Below are 19,344 nucleotides of genomic sequence, written 5' to 3'. Positions count from 1 at the left end.
TTGATGGTCTAGAACATTTCAATTGTGTATTTAAAGTTAAGTTCATGTGGCACAATTCAGAGTGAACCTTACAAGAGAAGCAAAATAATATATTAAATCCTCTTAAGCAAAATTATTTGGGGGCTCTGCCCCCACATCGTTAACATTGGGGGGGTCGAGCCCCCCCCAGGCCCCATGAAGTCGGCGCCTATGATCGGATACATGGCTATTTGTTTTTAAAAGATTTGGATTTATTGTTGAGAAGAATTAATTGAAGATACTGTTGCATAAGACATAATAAGTATATTGAAAAGAACATCTAGAGTTAAGTAAGTAAGTATTAAATAAACAAATACAGTGACGTGGGGCGATGTCGACACTTGGGGTAACAATCAGTGGCGTGCGCAAGGGAGGTTGGTGTGAGTCATAATCCCCCTCCGCGCTTTAGGGCTCAGTATTCTTAAAAATAGGGGGCAATGGAGGTACAGGCAGAAATCTTCCCTTTCCCTTCGGGCGGTTGTCTATACCTGGATCTGGTAAGGCGGAAGAAGAGCCAGCTAAGGTATTTAGCCTTGCCAGCTGATCACAAAGGTTGGTCATACCTCTACATAGCATTGTGGCAGAAGTAAACGGATATTCTTGAGCTAATGTGTGATAATTTTTCTACAGGTGATTAGATTAAATTAGATAGACACATTCAATTTTAAGAATCAACGAACCCTAGACCGTTAGGTTAAAAGCCTAAAGATCTATCGACCGAGCTATCCGGGCGCATAACATGCCTTCGGTTGCAATATTCGGTCGACTTCATAAATTTCATGAAAACACTTCAGACAGACAGCCATCAAAGGACGATTCTACTTACTCACTTTTACAAACAAAAATGGCAACCAAATTATTTTTTAGAAAAGTATCCACAAAGATTTCACACAACAAACCTTTGAGATTCGAAGCTGAACAATTTACATAAATACCCACTACGATACCTTTGGTAGCATTACAGGACGAGGTGGCCGAGTGGTTAAGGCGTTGGACTGCTAATCCAATGGGCTCTGCCCGCGTGGGTTCGAATCCCATCCTCGTCGTTACAAATTTTCTTCTCACTATCAAGGATATTATTGATTTCTTATAGTAAAGAATTCCCGCTTCGTGGCCATCTCGTTCAAGTGTCCTGCAGGGAGAGCTTAACAACTTTTAATCTGAGATCTCGGCCAGTGTATGGGAGCGGTGTGAGGCAATTGGGGAGCAACGAATGAGTAGCGTAACCCGGTTTTGTAAAACATACAACAAAGAGTGGAATTTCGTTGCGCTGACCACAACTAACCTCTAAAGTGATGCCAAGGCAGCTCGAGTGTAGGCGAATCTTAGCAATGTGGATGAAAATAGGAGGTGAGAGAATCGGGCCTGTGTGCCATTTTGTGGAAGCTCTGGTGATCTGTGGAAGCCCTGCGTTCGTGCTTTCCTGGACAAGTTGTTTGGTAACTTTGATTTTAGTTTACGATATCGTCCACCCGCAAACGCCAAAGTTTAACCGGTTTTACCCTGCAAGTAGAACTTATTCTTATGTTTTTCTCAGCCGGACCCTGTGGTCGAGTGGTTATTTCATCGCGCTGAAATGCTAGAGGTTCTTTGTTCGAATCCCTCTCGGGCATGATCTTCGTGTTTGTCCGAACAATGAGAACCAACGTGGATACAGTGAAAATTGACATGTGTGAAAGATTGTGAAAATGTGTGAATGACGGGTATACTGCCGAATAGAGAAATCCCGCTCGGGCTTGTTTGTTTGTGAATGTCCATTCATCAATTTCATCATTTTATCACTCATCCCCATCTTCGCAAATTAGCCAAGAGGCACAAAACGCGAAGTAAAACAAACTAAGTCAATCAAATCTTGTTTTCCCCACGCCTACGCCCCTATCGACCGTGTGGCAGCATCCCTCCGAACACCACCCTTGAACTAGATCCGAACCACTATGTGCCTCCATCGGATACAGGGCTTTGACAGACTTGTCAAAATTATTGGGGGAGCTCTGATCACTGAAATAAATTAATGAATGACTCACTCCCTCCCTTTTTTAAGTTTTGGCCTCAGTGTTCGGAATCACGTAAGAGCCCATGAATTCCATAAAAATATTAAAATTTTAATTTACAGTTCGAATGCAAAATTCCAATTGTTCACGAATGGATATGTCACAAGTTTCGTCAACCATAATAGCAAAATATTCCCGACTTTTAATATCTGCTACCACGGAGCGCAAAACAGATCTCCCTAATATATCAACGATCTCGTTTTGAATGTCATGTGAGAGCCATTTGTAGCCCGAACGTCCCATCCACTCTCCTAGTTCATGCACATCTTCTGTTGAAACTCTTTTTGGTAAAAATGTTAACAATACTCATAATTATATACTTAGTATATAGTAATAAGTCATGTGTTTTGCTGTATCTGGTCATAGCCCCCCCAAAGTTGATGGTCTAGAACATTTCAATTGTGAATTTAAAGTTAAGTTCATGTGGCACAATTCAGAGTAAACCTTACAAGAGAAGCAAAATAATATATTAAATCCTTTTAAGCAAAATTATTTTGGGGGCTCTGCCCCCACATCGTTAACATTGGGGGGGTCGAGCCCCCCCCCAGGCCCCGTGAAGTCGGCGCCTATGATCGGATACATGGCTATTTGTTTTTAAAAGAGTTGGATTTATTGTTGAGAAGAATTAATTGAAGATACTGTTGCATAAGACATAATAAGTATATTGAAAAGAACATCTAGAGTTAAGTAAGTAAGTATTAAATAAACAAATACAGTGACGTGGGGCGATGTCGACACTTGGGGTAACAATCAGTGGCGTGCGCAAGGGAGGTTGGTGTGAGTCATAATCCCCCTCCGCGCTTTAGGGCTCAGTATTCTTAAAAATAGGGGGCAATGGAGGTACAGGCAGAAATCTTCCCTTTCCCTTCGGGCGGTTGTCTATACCTGGATCTGGTAAGGCGGAAGAAGAGCCAGCTAAGGTATTTAGCCTTGCCAGCTGATCACATTGAGGGACGAGAAGCGCGTGGAAAGAAATGATGCATATGAACATAGGCTTCAAGATAATAAATATTGTGATTTGAAAATAATTAGAGACGTGATTGATTGATCTATCTCTGCTAGACTAGCTACTCCTCAGTGCACGTCACTGAACAAATACGCACAATAAACGTTTCTGTAACAGTAACACTTAAAGTATATTATTCATAAGGTTACAATTTATCGTCATTAAAACCGTACATGTTTCTTATTAGAGCGCCAAAATTCCATCTCTCCCTGGAGAGAAGTCTTATCTTGAGCAGCCCCTGCATAGTACGTAGTCGCGATAAAGGTAATTGTTGCGAATCAGATGGCAATGCAATGTTCATCTTATTTAGAATCTTCACCCCATATTTACATAAGACACCTCACTCCACCTTCCCTGATCAAATGACCTCCCCCTCTCTTGCATGTAAATGACGATACTGAGATAGGTATTTGACACTCATATTTTATTCGAGTCTACAAGTGAAATGGTTTGAAGAGTTGAACAGACAGAGATTTGGATATTCTGGGCGTCAACAAATACAATACTTTGACCCTCTGTGAATATTGTAGTGTCGGAAAATGAAAGTCGCCCAACGTGGGGCTCGAACCCACGACCCTGAGATTAAGAGTCTCATGCTCTACCGACTGAGCTAGCCGGGCTTGCACCTACACTATGGCAAAAGTTGGTCATACCTCTACATAGCATTGTGGCAGAAGTAAACGGATATTCTTGAGCTAATGTGTGATAATTTTTCTACAGGTGATTAGATTAAATTAGATAGACACATTCAATTTTAAGACTCAACGAACCCTAGACCGTTAGGTTAAAAGCCTAAAGATCTATCGACCGAGCTATCCGGGCGCATAACATCCCTTCGGTTGCAATATTCGGTCGACTTCATAAATTTCATGAAAACACTTCAGACAGACAGCCATCAAAGGACGATTCTACTTACTCACTTTTACAAACAAAAATGGCAACCAAATTATTTTTTAGAAAAGTATCCACAAAGATTTCACACAACAAACCTTTGAGATTCGAAGCTGAACAATTTACATAAATACCCACTACGATACCTTTGGTAGCATTACAGGACGAGGTGGCCGAGTGGTTAAGGCGTTGGACTGCTAATCCAATGGGCTCTGCCCGCGTGGGTTCGAATCCCATCCTCGTCGTTACAAATTTTGTTCTCACTATCAAGGATATTATTGATTTCTTATAGTAAAGAATTCCCGCTTCGTGGCCATCTCGTTCAAGTGTCCTGCAGGGAGAGCTTAACAACTTTTAATCTGAGATCTCGGCCAGTGTATGGGAGCGGTGTGAGGCAATTGGGGAGCAACGAATGAGTAGCGTAACCCGGTTTTGTAAAACATACAACAAAGAGTGGAATTTCGTTGCGCTGACCACAACTAACCTCTAAAGTGATGCCAAGGCAGCTCGAGTGTAGGCGAATCTTAGCAATGTGGATGAAAATAGGAGGTGAGAGAATCGGGCCTGTGTGCCATTTTGTGGAAGCTCTGGTGATCTGTGGAAGCCCCGCGTTCGTGCTTTCCTGGACAAGTTGTTTGGTAACTTTGATTTTAGTTTACGATATCGTCCACCCGCAAACGCCAAAGTTTAACCGGTTTTACCCTGCAAGTAGAACTTATTCTTATGTTTTTCTCAGCCGGACCCTGTGGTCGAGTGGTTATTTCATCGCGCTGAAATGCTAGAGGTTCTTTGTTCGAATCCCTCTCGGGCATGATCTTCGTGTTTGTCCGAACAATGAGAACCAACGTGGATACAGTGAAAATTGACATGTGTGAAAGATTGTGAAAATGTGTGAATGACGGGTATACTGCCGAATAGAGAAATCCCGCTCGGGCTTGTTTGTTTGTGAATGTCCATTCATCAATTTCATCATTTTATCACTCATCCCCATCTTCGCAAATTAGCCAAGAGGCACAAAACGCGAAGTAAAACAAACTAAGTCAATCAAATCTTGTTTTCCCCACGCCTACGCCCCTATCGACCGTGTGGCAGCATCCCTCCGAACACCACCCTTGAACTAGATCCGAACCACTATGTGCCTCCATCGGATACAGGGCTTTGACAGACTTGTCAAAATTATTGGGGGAGCTCTGATCACTGAAATAAATTAATGAATGACTCACTCCCTCCCTTTTTTAAGTTTTGGCCTCAGTGTTCGGAATCACGTAAGAGCCCATGAATTCCATAAAAATATTAAAATTTTAATTTACAGTTCGAATGCAAAATTCCAATTGTTCACGAATGGATATGTCACAAGTTTCGTCAACCATAATAGCAAAATATTCCCGACTTTTAATATCTGCTACCACGGAGCGCAAAACAGATCTCCCTAATATATCAACGATCTCGTTTTGAATGGCATGTGAGAGCCATTTGTAGCCCGAACGTCCCATCCACTCTCCTAGTTCATGCACATCTTCTGTTGAAACTCTTTTTGGTAAAAATGTTAACAATACTCATAATTATATACTTAGTATATAGTAATAAGTCATGTGTTTTGCTGTATCTGGTCATAGCCCCCCCAAAGTTGATGGTCTAGAACATTTCAATTGTGTATTTAAAGTTAAGTTCATGTGGCACAATTCAGAGTAAACCTTACAAGAGAAGCAAAATAATATATTAAATCCTCTTAAGCAAAATTATTTTGGGGGCTCTGCCCCCACATCATTAACATTGGGGGGGTCGAGCCCCCCCCCAGGCCCCGTGAAGTCGGCGCCTATGATCGGATACATGGCTATTTGTTTTTAAAAGAGTTGGATTTATTGTTGAGAAGAGTTAATTGAAGATACTGTTGCATAAGACATAATAAGTATGTTGAAAAGAACATCTAGAGTTAAGTAAGTAAGTATTAAATAAACAAATACAGTGACGTGGGGCGATGTCGACACTTGGGGTAACAATCAGTGGCGTGCGCAAGGGAGGTTGGTGTGAGTCATAATCCCCCTCCGCGCTTTAGGGCTCAGTATTCTTAAAAATAGGGGGCAATGGAGGTACAGGAAGAAATCTTCCCTTTCCCTTCGGGCGGTTGTCTATACCTGGATCTGGTAAGGCGGAAGAAGAGCCAGCTAAGGTATTTAGCCTTGCCAGCTGATCACATTGAGGGACGAGAAGCGCGTGGAAAGAAATGATGCATATGAACATAGGCTTCAAGATAATAAATATTGTGATTTGAAAATAATTAGAGACGTGATTGATTGATCTATCTCTGCTAGACTAGCTACTCCTCAGTGCACGTCACTGAACAAATACGCACAATAAACGTTTCTGTAACAGTAACACTTAAAGTATATTATTCATAAGGTTACAATTTTTCGTCATTAAAACCGTACATGTTTCTTATTAGAGCGCCAAAATTCCATCTCTCCCTGGAGAGAAGTCTTATCTTGAGCAGCCCCTGCATAGTACGTAGTCGCGATAAAGGTAATTGTTGCGAATCAGATGGCAATGCAATGTTCATCTTATTTAGAATCTTCACCCCATATTTACATAAGACACCTCACTCCACCTTCCCTGATCAAATGACCTCCCCCTCTCTTGCATGTAAATGACGATACTGAGATAGGTATTTGACACTCATATTTTATTCGAGTCTACAAGTGAAATGGTTTGAAGAGTTGAACAGACAGAGATTTGGATATTCTGGGCGTCAACAAATACAATACTTTGACCCTCTGTGAATATTGTAGTGTCGGAAAATGAAAGTCGCCCAACGTGGGGCTCGAACCCACGACCCTGAGATTAAGAGTCTCATGCTCTACCGACTGAGCTAGCCGGGCTTGCACCTACACTATGGCAAAAGTTGGTCATACCTCTACATAGCATTGTGGCAGAAGTAAACGGATATTCTTGAGCTAATGTGTGATAATTTTTCTACAGGTGATTAGATTAAATTAGATAGACACATTCAATTTTAAGACTCAACGAACCCTAGACCGTTAGGTTAAAAGCCTAAAGATCTATCGACCGAGCTATCCGGGCGCATAACATCCCTTCGGTTGCAATATTCGGTCGACTTCATAAATTTCATGAAAACACTTCAGACAGACAGCCATCAAAGGACGATTCTACTTACTCACTTTTACAAACAAAAATGGCAACCAAATTATTTTTTAGAAAAGTATCCACAAAGATTTCACACAACAAACCTTTGAGATTCGAAGCTGAACAATTTACATAAATACCCACTACGATACCTTTGGTAGCATTACAGGACGAGGTGGCCGAGTGGTTAAGGCGTTGGACTGCTAATCCAATGGGCTCTGCCCGCGTGGGTTCGAATCCCATCCTCGTCGTTACAAATTTTGTTCTCACTATCAAGGATATTATTGATTTCTTATAGTAAAGAATTCCCGCTTCGTGGCCATCTCGTTCAAGTGTCCTGCAGGGAGAGCTTAACAACTTTTAATCTGAGATCTCGGCCAGTGTATGGGAGCGGTGTGAGGCAATTGGGGAGCAACGAATGAGTAGCGTAACCCGGTTTTGTAAAACATACAACAAAGAGTGGAATTTCGTTGCGCTGACCACAACTAACCTCTAAAGTGATGCCAAGGCAGCTCGAGTGTAGGCGAATCTTAGCAATGTGGATGAAAATAGGAGGTGAGAGAATCGGGCCTGTGTGCCATTTTGTGGAAGCTCTGGTGATCTGTGGAAGCCCCGCGTTCGTGCTTTCCTGGACAAGTTGTTTGGTAACTTTGATTTTAGTTTACGATATCGTCCACCCGCAAACGCCAAAGTTTAACCGGTTTTACCCTGCAAGTAGAACTTATTCTTATGTTTTTCTCAGCCGGACCCTGTGGTCGAGTGGTTATTTCATCGCGCTGAAATGCTAGAGGTTCTTTGTTCGAATCCCTCTCGGGCATGATCTTCGTGTTTGTCCGAACAATGAGAACCAACGTGGATACAGTGAAAATTGACATGTGTGAAAGATTGTGAAAATGTGTGAATGACGGGTATACTGCCGAATAGAGAAATCCCGCTCGGGCTTGTTTGTTTGTGAATGTCCATTCATCAATTTCATCATTTTATCACTCATCCCCATCTTCGCAAATTAGCCAAGAGGCACAAAACGCGAAGTAAAACAAACTAAGTCAATCAAATCTTGTTTTCCCCACGCCTACGCCCCTATCGACCGTGTGGCAGCATCCCTCCGAACACCACCCTTGAACTAGATCCGAACCACTATGTGCCTCCATCGGATACAGGGCTTTGACAGACTTGTCAAAATTATTGGGGGAGCTCTGATCACTGAAATAAATTAATGAATGACTCACTCCCTCCCTTTTTTAAGTTTTGGCCTCAGTGTTCGGAATCACGTAAGAGCCCATGAATTCCATAAAAATATTAAAATTTTAATTTACAGTTCGAATGCAAAATTCCAATTGTTCACGAATGGATATGTCACAAGTTTCGTCAACCATAATAGCAAAATATTCCCGACTTTTAATATCTGCTACCACGGAGCGCAAAACAGATCTCCCTAATATATCAACGATCTCGTTTTGAATGTCATGTGAGAGCCATTTGTAGCCCGAACGTCCCATCCACTCTCCTAGTTCATGCACATCTTCTGTTGAAACTCTTTTTGGTAAAAATGTTAACAATACTCATAATTATATACTTAGTATATAGTAATAAGTCATGTGTTTTGCTGTATCTGGTCATAGCCCCCCCAAAGTTGATGGTCTAGAACATTTCAATTGTGAATTTAAAGTTAAGTTCATGTGGCACAATTCAGAGTAAACCTTACAAGAGAAGCAAAATAATATATTAAATCCTCTCTAAGCAAAATTATTTTGGGGGCTCTGCCCCCACATCGTTAACATTGGGGGGGTCGAGCCCCCCCCCCAGGCCCCGTGAAGTCGGCGCCTATGATCGGATACATGGCTATTTGTTTTTAAAAGAGTTGGATTTATTGTTGAGAAGAATTAATTGAAGATACTGTTGCATAAGACATAATAAGTATATTGAAAAGAACATCTAGAGTTAAGTAAGTAAGTATTAAATAAACAAATACAGTGACGTGGGGCGATGTCGACACTTGGGGTAACAATCAGTGGCGTGCGCAAGGGAGGTTGGTGTGAGTCATAATCCCCCTCCGCGCTTTAGGGCTCAGTATTCTTAAAAATAGGGGGCAATGGAGGTACAGGCAGAAATCTTCCCTTTCCCTTCGGGCGGTTGTCTATACCTGGATCTGGTAAGGCGGAAGAAGAGCCAGCTAAGGTATTTAGCCTTGCCAGCTGATCACATTGAGGGACGAGAAGCGCGTGGAAAGAAATGATGCATATGAACATAGGCTTCAAGATAATAAATATTGTGATTTGAAAATAATTAGAGACGTGATTGATTGATCTATCTCTGCTAGACTAGCTACTCCTCAGTGCACGTCACTGAACAAATACGCACAATAAACGTTTCTGTAACACTTAAAGTATATTATTCATAAGGTTACAATTTATCGTCATTAAAACCGTACATGTTTCTTATTAGAGCGCCAAAATTCCATCTCTCCCTGGAGAGAAGTCTTATCTTGAGCAGCCCCTGCATAGTACGTAGTCGCGATAAAGGTAATTGTTGCGAATCAGATGGCAATGCAATGTTCATCTTATTTAGAATCTTCACCCCATATTTACATAAGACACCTCACTCCACCTTCCCTGATCAAATGACCTCCCCCTCTCTTGCATGTAAATGACGATACTGAGATAGGTATTTGACACTCATATTTTATTCGAGTCTACAAGTGAAATGGTTTGAAGAGTTGAACAGACAGAGATTTGGATATTCTGGGCGTCAACAAATACAATACTTTGACCCTCTGTGAATATTGTAGTGTCGGAAAATGAAAGTCGCCCAACGTGGGGCTCGAACCCACGACCCTGAGATTAAGAGTCTCATGCTCTACCGACTGAGCTAGCCGGGCTTGCACCTACACTATGGCAAAAGTTGGTCATACCTCTACATAGCATTGTGGCAGAAGTAAACGGATATTCTTGAGCTAATGTGTGATAATTTTTCTACAGGTGATTAGATTAAATTAGATAGACACATTCAATTTTAAGACTCAACGAACCCTAGACCGTTAGGTTAAAAGCCTAAAGATCTATCGACCGAGCTATCCGGGCGCATAACATCCCTTCGGTTGCAATATTCGGTCGACTTCATAAATTTCATGAAAACACTTCAGACAGACAGCCATCAAAGGACGATTCTACTTACTCACTTTTACAAACAAAAATGGCAACCAAATTATTTTTTAGAAAAGTATCCACAAAGATTTCACACAACAAACCTTTGAGATTCGAAGCTGAACAATTTACATAAATACCCACTACGATACCTTTGGTAGCATTACAGGACGAGGTGGCCGAGTGGTTAAGGCGTTGGACTGCTAATCCAATGGGCTCTGCCCGCGTGGGTTCGAATCCCATCCTCGTCGTTACAAATTTTCTTCTCACTATCAAGGATATTATTGATTTCTTATAGTAAAGAATTCCCGCTTCGTGGCCATCTCGTTCAAGTGTCCTGCAGGGAGAGCTTAACAACTTTTAATCTGAGATCTCGGCCAGTGTATGGGAGCGGTGTGAGGCAATTGGGGAGCAACGAATGAGTAGCGTAACCCGGTTTTGTAAAACATACAACAAAGAGTGGAATTTCGTTGCGCTGACCACAACTAACCTCTAAAGTGATGCCAAGGCAGCTCGAGTGTAGGCGAATCTTAGCAATGTGGATGAAAATAGGAGGTGAGAGAATCGGGCCTGTGTGCCATTTTGTGGAAGCTCTGGTGATCTGTGGAAGCCCCGCGTTCGTGCTTTCCTGGACAAGTTGTTTGGTAACTTTGATTTTAGTTTACGATATCGTCCACCCGCAAACGCCAAAGTTTAACCGGTTTTACCCTGCAAGTAGAACTTATTCTTATGTTTTTCTCAGCCGGACCCTGTGGTCGAGTGGTTATTTCATCGCGCTGAAATGCTAGAGGTTCTTTGTTCGAATCCCTCTCGGGCATGATCTTCGTGTTTGTCCGAACAATGAGAACCAACGTGGATACAGTGAAAATTGACATGTGTGAAAGATTGTGAAAATGTGTGAATGACGGGTATACTGCCGAATAGAGAAATCCCGCTCGGGCTTGTTTGTTTGTGAATGTCCATTCATCAATTTCATCATTTTATCACTCATCCCCATCTTCGCAAATTAGCCAAGAGGCACAAAACGCGAAGTAAAACAAACTAAGTCAATCAAATCTTGTTTTCCCCACGCCTACGCCCCTATCGACCGTGTGGCAGCATCCCTCCGAACACCACCCTTGAACTAGATCCGAACCACTATGTGCCTCCATCGGATACAGGGCTTTGACAGACTTGTCAAAATTATTGGGGGAGCTCTGATCACTGAAATAAATTAATGAATGACTCACTCCCTCCCTTTTTTAAGTTTTGGCCTCAGTGTTCGGAATCACGTAAGAGCCCATGAATTCCATAAAAATATTAAAATTTTAATTTACAGTTCGAATGCAAAATTCCAATTGTTCACGAATGGATATGTCACAAGTTTCGTCAACCATAATAGCAAAATATTCCCGACTTTTAATATCTGCTACCACGGAGCGCAAAACAGATCTCCCTAATATATCAACGATCTCGTTTTGAATGGCATGTGAGAGCCATTTGTAGCCCGAACGTCCCATCCACTCTCCTAGTTCATGCACATCTTCTGTTGAAACTCTTTTTGGTAAAAATGTTAACAATACTCATAATTATATACTTAGTATATAGTAATAAGTCATGTGTTTTGCTGTATCTGGTCATAGCCCCCCCAAAGTTGATGGTCTAGAACATTTCAATTGTGTATTTAAAGTTAAGTTCATGTGGCACAATTCAGAGTAAACCTTACAAGAGAAGCAAAATAATATATTAAATCCTCTTAAGCAAAATTATTTTGGGGGCTCTGCCCCCACATCGTTAACATTGGGGGGGTCGAGCCCCCCCCCCAGGCCCCATGAAGTCGGCGCCTATGATCGGATACATGGCTATTTGTTTTTAAAAGAGTTGGATTTATTGTTGAGAAGAGTTAATTGAAGATACTGTTGCATAAGACATAATAAGTATGTTGAAAAGAACATCTAGAGTTAAGTAAGTAAGTATTAAATAAACAAATACAGTGACGTGGGGCGATGTCGACACTTGGGGTAACAATCAGTGGCGTGCGCAAGGGAGGTTGGTGTGAGTCATAATCCCCCTCCGCGCTTTAGGGCTCAGTATTCTTAAAAATAGGGGGCAATGGAGGTACAGGAAGAAATCTTCCCTTTCCCTTCGGGCGGTTGTCTATACCTGGATCTGGTAAGGCGGAAGAAGAGCCAGCTAAGGTATTTAGCCTTGCCAGCTGATCACATTGAGGGACGAGAAGCGCGTGGAAAGAAATGATGCATATGAACATAGGCTTCAAGATAATAAATATTGTGATTTGAAAATAATTAGAGACGTGATTGATTGATCTATCTCTGCTAGACTAGCTACTCCTCAGTGCACGTCACTGAACAAATACGCACAATAAACGTTTCTGTAACAGTAACACTTAAAGTATATTATTCATAAGGTTACAATTTTTCGTCATTAAAACCGTACATGTTTCTTATTAGAGCGCCAAAATTCCATCTCTCTATGGAGAGAAGTCTTATCTTGAGCAGCCCTTGCATAGTACGTAGTCGCGATAAAGGTAATTGTTGCGAATCAGATGGCAATGCAATGTTCATCTTATTTAGAATCTTCACCCCATATTTACATAAGACACCTCACTCCCCCTTCCCTGATCAAATGACCTCCCCCTCTCTTGCATGTAAATGACGATACTGAGATAGGTATTTGACACTCATATTTTATTCTACAAGTGAAATGGTTTGAAGAGTTGAACAGACAGAGATTTGGATATTCTGGGCGTCAACAAATACAATACTTTGACCCTCTGTGAATATTGTAGTGTCGGAAAATGAAAGTCGCCCAACGTGGGGCTCGAACCCACGACCCTGAGATTAAGAGTCTCATGCTCTACCGACTGAGCTAGCCGGGCTTGCACCTACACTATGGCAAAAGTTGGTCATACCTCTACATAGCATTGTGGCAGAAGTAAACGGATATTCTTGAGCTAATGTGTGATAATTTTTCTACAGGTGATTAGATTAAATTAGATAGACACATTCAATTTTAAGACTCAACGAACCCTAGACCGTTAGGTTAAAAGCCTAAAGATCTATCGACCGAGCTATCCGGGCGCATAACATCCCTTCGGTTGCAATATTCGGTCGACTTCATAAATTTCATGAAAACACTTCAGACAGACAGCCATCAAAGGACGATTCTACTTACTCACTTTTACAAACAAAAATGGCAACCAAATTATTTTTTAGAAAAGTATCCACAAAGATTTCACACAACAAACCTTTGAGATTCGAAGCTGAACAATTTACATAAATACCCACTACGATACCTTTGGTAGCATTACAGGACGAGGTGGCCGAGTGGTTAAGGCGTTGGACTGCTAATCCAATGGGCTCTGCCCGCGTGGGTTCGAATCCCATCCTCGTCGTTACAAATTTTCTTCTCACTATCAAGGATATTATTGATTTCTTATAGTAAAGAATTCCCGCTTCGTGGCCATCTCGTTCAAGTGTCCTGCAGGGAGAGCTTAACAACTTTTAATCTGAGATCTCGGCCAGTGTATGGGAGCGGTGTGAGGCAATTGGGGAGCAACGAATGAGTAGCGTAACCCGGTTTTGTAAAACATACAACAAAGAGTGGAATTTCGTTGCGCTGACCACAACTAACCTCTAAAGTGATGCCAAGGCAGCTCGAGTGTAGGCGAATCTTAGCAATGTGGATGAAAATAGGAGGTGAGAGAATCGGGCCTGTGTGCCATTTTGTGGAAGCTCTGGTGATCTGTGGAAGCCCCGCGTTCGTGCTTTCCTGGACAAGTTGTTTGGTAACTTTGATTTTAGTTTACGATATCGTCCACCCGCAAACGCCAAAGTTTAACCGGTTTTACCCTGCAAGTAGAACTTATTCTTATGTTTTTCTCAGCCAGACCCTGTGGTCGAGTGGTTATTTCATCGCGCTGAAATGCTAGAGGTTCTTTGTTCGAATCCCTCTCGGGCATGATCTTCGTGTTTGTCCGAACAATGAGAACCAACGTGGATACAGTGAAAATTGACATGTGTGAAAGATTGTGAAAATGTGTGAATGACGGGTATACTGCCGAATAGAGAAATCCCGCTCGGGCTTGTTTGTTTGTGAATGTCCATTCATCAATTTCATCATTTTATCACTCATCCCCATCTTCGCAAATTAGCCAAGAGGCACAAAACGCGAAGTAAAACAAACTAAGTCAATCAAATCTTGTTTTCCCCACGCCTACGCCCCTATCGACCGTGTGGCAGCATCCCTCCGAACACCACCCTTGAACTAGATCCGAACCACTATGTGCCTCCATCGGATACAGGGCTTTGACAGACTTGTCAAAATTATTGGGGGAGCTCTGATCACTGAAATAAATTAATGAATGACTCACTCCCTCCCTTTTTTAAGTTTTGGCCTCAGTGTTCGGAATCACGTAAGAGCCCATGAATTCCATAAAAATATTAAAATTTTAATTTACAGTTCGAATGCAAAATTCCAATTGTTCACGAATGGATATGTCACAAGTTTCGTCAACCATAATAGCAAAATATTCCCGACTTTTAATATCTGCTACCACGGAGCGCAAAACAGATCTCCCTAATATATCAACGATCTCGTTTTGAATGTCATGTGAGAGCCATTTGTAGCCCGAACGTCCCATCCACTCTCCTAGTTCATGCACATCTTCTGTTGAAACTCTTTTTGGTAAAAATGTTAACAATACTCATAATTATATACTTAGTATATAGTAATAAGTCATGTGTTTTGCTGTATCTGGTCATAGCCCCCCCAAAGTTGATGGTCTAGAACATTTCAATTGTGTATTTAAAGTTAAGTTCATGTGGCACAATTCAGAGTAAACCTTACAAGAGAAGCAAAATAATATATTAAATCCTCTTAAGCAAAATTATTTTGGGGGCTCTGCCCCCACATCGTTAACATTGGGGGGGTCGAGCCCCCCCCCCAGGCCCCGTGAAGTCGGCGCCTATGATCGGATACATGGCTATTTGTTTTTAAAAGAGTTGGATTTATTGTTGAGAAGAGTTAATTGAAGATACTGTTGCATAAGACATAATAAGTATGTTGAAAAGAACATCTAGAGTTAAGTAAGTAAGTATTAAATAAACAAATACAGTGACGTGGGGCGATGTCGACACTTGGGGTAACAATCAGTGGCGTGCGCAAGGGAATTTGGTGTGAGTCATAATCCCCCTCCGCGCTTTAGGGCTCAGTATTCTTAAAAATAGGGGGCAATGGAGGTACAGGAAGAAATCTTCCCTTTCCCTTCGGGCGGTTGTCTATACCTGGATCTGGTAAGGCGGAAGAAGAGCCAGCTAAGGTATTTAGCCTTGCCAGCTGATCACATTGAGGGACGAGAAGCGCGTGGAAAGAAATGATGCATATGAACATAGGCTTCAAGATAATAAATATTGTGATTTGAAAATAATTAGAGACGTGATTGATTGATCTATCTCTGCTAGACTAGCTACTCCTCAGTGCACGTCACTGAACAAATACGCACAATAAACGTTTCTGTAACAGTAACACTTAAAGTATATTATTCATAAGGTTACAATTTATCGTCATTAAAACCGTACATGTTTCTTATTAGAGCGCCAAAATTCCATCTCTCCCTGGAGAGAAGTCTTATCTTGAGCAGCCATTGCATAGTACGTAGTCGCGATAAAGGTAATTGTTGCGAATCAGATGGCAATGCAATGTTCATCTTATTTAGAATCTTCACCCCATATTTACATAAGACACCTCACTCCCCCTTCCCTGATCAAATGACCTCCCCCTCTCTTGCATGTAAATGACGATACTGAGATAGGTATTTGACACTCATATTTTATTCGAGTCTACAAGTGAAATGGTTTGAAGAGTTGAACAGACAGAGATTTGGATATTCTGGGCGTCAACAAATACAATACTTTGACCCTCTGTGAATATTGTAGTGTCGGAAAATGAAAGTCGCCCAACGTGGGGCTCGAACCCACGACCCTGAGATTAAGAGTCTCATGCTCTACCGACTGAGCTAGCCGGGCTTGCACCTACACTATGGCAAAAGTTGGTCATACCTCTACATAGCATTGTGGCAGAAGTAAACGGATATTCTTGAGCTAATGTGTGATAATTTTTCTACAGGTGATTAGATTAAATTAGATAGACACATTCAATTTTAAGAATCAACGAACCCTAGACCGTTAGGTTAAAAGCCTAAAGATCTATCGACCGAGCTATCCGGGCGCATAACATCCCTTCGGTTGCAATATTCGGTCGACTTCATAAATTTCATGAAAACACTTCAGACAGACAGCCATCAAAGGACGATTCTACTTACTCACTTTTACAAACAAAACTGCTGGCTTAGAAACATCCTGGTACATTTCTTTTTCTTACCTTCTGTTACCGCTTTCAGTCGTGAACTTGTGCGTTTTTTTCTATTTCTTTGACCTTTGTCCATAACTTGCTTATCATCTGTGGATTCCTCTTCAGTTTGGGAGTCATCTCCTGATACCATTTGTTGCGATTGTGACGAGGGAAGGGGGGGAGCAATTTTAGGTTGGTCATGTTGTCCACTCACGTTTCCTTCTGCTAGTTTCAAGGTCGTTGTGTGCGAGGAAGCGCCTGGCAGGGAAAGCTCATGACCTGCCTGGCTCTTTTCACCTTCCGATACACAGCTGTTCGCGGGGAGGGGAGGGGCTATCTTATCACTAATCGAGTCTTCAGGCGAGACCTGGTAGTTACTCGAAAGTTCCTCGCGTTCAACTTCTGCGACCCATGACGAAGTTTGACCTTCTTTTGTTAACAAATGGGAATTTTCCTTTGCTGCTATCTCTGATGAAACTTTGTTCGTCGGAGGATCCAGTGGCGTCTGTGCGGCACCTTCGGGTTCTTTTACATCTGGGTTCTTTGGGGATTCTTTCATTTCTATGTCCAGGGTTGTCTTGGGTACTTGAAAACCTGTAGGCTGGTATGGCAGTGGTTGTTCTGCTGCATCAATATTGATTGGTGATCGGTGGGTGGCTTCCGCATATGTGGAGGTTGTCCTTCTTCCTGGTTTTCGACGCTTATCGCAACAATTTGAGAGATGTTCTGTAGATTCACATATCCTGCACGTAATCTTTTGACCATAGTACGTGACCCAATATCGATCACCTTTGATAGTGATGTACGATGGAATTGGTTTTTTAAGCGTCATGCGAATTCGCTTTGTACCGGTACGCGTTGGGTATATATGTTCATCCGTGTACTTTTCATCATCAACATATTTCACAGCACCATATGTTGTCAGTGTCTGTTGTAGAACGTCCATTGGAAGTTCCATAGGAACTACATGTACGTTCACAATTACGCTATTTTGATCCGCCCATTCCAGTTTTACCTCATGCTCCCCATTGTCATCAGTGTAAACTAATGTGCCTCCCGATCGTAATATTATCTGCTCGCCTAACACTCGCGATATTAACTTTATAAACACACACTTTCGATATTGATCGATTTCAATACTAAGCACTTGATCTTCTGTTAGTGACAAATTCTGCTGTATCCACCGATGCAGTTGTATCGATGTTGGTTTTTGTCGCACATTCGTGAAGACCAATTTCACAGTATTCACTCGCCGTACAGACATGGTTCAGAACACAGAAGGTAGACTTAACCGGAATTTCACTCGCTTGCACGTAAATGCTCGACACGGACCGCACGTAGAGACGATGCACCGTGTGCCAGTGCTGGCAGCGAACTGCCCGACTGAGCTAGCCGGGCTTGCACCTACACTATGGCAAAAGTTGGTCAAACCTCTACATAGCATTGTGGCAGAAGTAAACGGATATTCTTGAGCTAATGTGTGATAATTTTTCTACAGGTGATTAGATTAAATTAGATAGACACATTCAATTTTAAGACTCAACGAACCCTAGACCGTTAGGTTAAAAGCCTAAAGATCTATCGACCGCGCTATCCGGGCGCATAACATCCCTTCGGTTGCAATATTCGGTCGACTTCATAAATTTCATGAAAACACTTCAGACAGACAGCCATCAAAGGACGATTCTACTTACTCACTTTTACAAACAAAAATGGCAACCAAATTATTTTTTAGAAAAGTATCCACAAAGATTTCACACAACAAACCTTTGAGATTCGAAGCTGAACAATTTACATAAATACCCACTACGATACCTTTGGTAGCATTACAGGACGAGGTGGCCGAGTGGTTAAGGCGTTGGACTGCTAATCCGCGTGGGTTCGAATCCCATCCTCGTCGTTACAAATTTTCTTCTCACTATCAAGGATATTATTGATTTCTTATAGTAAAGAATTCCCGCTTCGTGGCCATCTCGTTCAAGTGTCCTGCAGGGAGAGCTTAACAACTTTTAATCTGAGATATCGGCCAGTGTATGGGAGCGGTGTGAGGCAATTGGGGAGCAACGAATGAGTAGCGTAACCCGGTTTTCTAAAACATACAACGAAGAGTGGAATTTCGTTGCGCTGACCACAACTAACCTCCAAAGTGATGCCAAGGCAGCTCGAGTGTAGGCGAAACTTAGCAATGTGGATGAAAATAGGAGGTGAGAGAATCGGGCCTGTGTGCCATTTTGTGGAAGCTCTGGTGATCTGTGGAAGCCCCGCGTTCGTGCTTTCCTGGACAAGTTGTTTGGTAACTTTGATTTTAGTTTTCGATATCGTCCACCCGCAAACGCCAAAGTTTAACCGGTTTTACCCTGCAAGTAGAACTTATTCTTATGTTTTTCTCAGCCGGACCCTGTGGTCGAGTGGTTATTTCATCGCGCTGAAATGCTGGAGGTTCTTTGTTCGAATCCCTCTCGGGCATGATCTTCGTGTTTGTCCGAACAATGAGAACCAACGTGGATACAGTGAAAATTGACATGTGTGAAAGATTGTGAAAATGTGTGAATGACGGGTATACTGCCGAATAGAGAAATCCCGCTCGGGCTTGTTTGTTTGTGAATGTCCATTCATCAATTTCATCATTTTATCACTCATCCCCATCTTCGCAAATTAGCCAAGAGGCACAAAACGCGAAGTAAAACAAACTAAGTCAATCAAATCTTGTTTTCCCCACGCCTACGCCCCTATCGACCGTGTG

The 19,344-nt window shown here is 42.0% G+C and overlaps 10 non-coding genes across 10 annotated transcripts; 5 read left to right on the top strand and 5 right to left on the bottom strand.

Annotated features, from left to right (window-relative positions):
• The first annotated feature begins 982 nt into the window (after positions 1-982).
• TRNAS-GCU (transfer RNA serine (anticodon GCU)) lies at positions 983-1,064 on the top strand. The gene has a single exon. It is a non-coding gene; the product is annotated as a tRNA-Ser (tRNA).
• Positions 1,065-3,622: 2,558 nt separating this feature from the next.
• Positions 3,623-3,695, bottom strand: TRNAK-CUU (transfer RNA lysine (anticodon CUU)). Its single transcript has one exon. It is a non-coding gene; the product is annotated as a tRNA-Lys (tRNA).
• A 434-nt stretch (positions 3,696-4,129) lies between these two features.
• Positions 4,130-4,211, top strand: TRNAS-GCU (transfer RNA serine (anticodon GCU)). Its single transcript has one exon. It is a non-coding gene; the product is annotated as a tRNA-Ser (tRNA).
• Positions 4,212-6,769: 2,558 nt separating this feature from the next.
• On the bottom strand, positions 6,770-6,842 carry TRNAK-CUU (transfer RNA lysine (anticodon CUU)). The gene has a single exon. It is a non-coding gene; the product is annotated as a tRNA-Lys (tRNA).
• A 434-nt stretch (positions 6,843-7,276) lies between these two features.
• On the top strand, positions 7,277-7,358 carry TRNAS-GCU (transfer RNA serine (anticodon GCU)). The gene has a single exon. It is a non-coding gene; the product is annotated as a tRNA-Ser (tRNA).
• Positions 7,359-9,912: 2,554 nt separating this feature from the next.
• TRNAK-CUU (transfer RNA lysine (anticodon CUU)) lies at positions 9,913-9,985 on the bottom strand. The gene has a single exon. It is a non-coding gene; the product is annotated as a tRNA-Lys (tRNA).
• Positions 9,986-10,419: 434 nt separating this feature from the next.
• On the top strand, positions 10,420-10,501 carry TRNAS-GCU (transfer RNA serine (anticodon GCU)). Its single transcript has one exon. It is a non-coding gene; the product is annotated as a tRNA-Ser (tRNA).
• Positions 10,502-13,055: 2,554 nt separating this feature from the next.
• TRNAK-CUU (transfer RNA lysine (anticodon CUU)) lies at positions 13,056-13,128 on the bottom strand. The gene has a single exon. It is a non-coding gene; the product is annotated as a tRNA-Lys (tRNA).
• A 434-nt stretch (positions 13,129-13,562) lies between these two features.
• On the top strand, positions 13,563-13,644 carry TRNAS-GCU (transfer RNA serine (anticodon GCU)). Its single transcript has one exon. It is a non-coding gene; the product is annotated as a tRNA-Ser (tRNA).
• Positions 13,645-16,203: 2,559 nt separating this feature from the next.
• On the bottom strand, positions 16,204-16,276 carry TRNAK-CUU (transfer RNA lysine (anticodon CUU)). Its single transcript has one exon. It is a non-coding gene; the product is annotated as a tRNA-Lys (tRNA).
• Between the last annotated feature and the right edge of the window lie 3,068 nt (positions 16,277-19,344).

Source organism: Lepisma saccharinum, chromosome 2, assembly GCF_977018435.1.
Source record: "Lepisma saccharinum chromosome 2, izLepSacc3.1, whole genome shotgun sequence".
NCBI lineage: Eukaryota > Metazoa > Arthropoda > Insecta > Zygentoma > Lepismatidae > Lepisma > Lepisma saccharinum.
The sequence above is the reverse complement of the archived record's forward strand: the minus strand, read 5'-3'. Positions and strand labels throughout refer to the sequence as shown.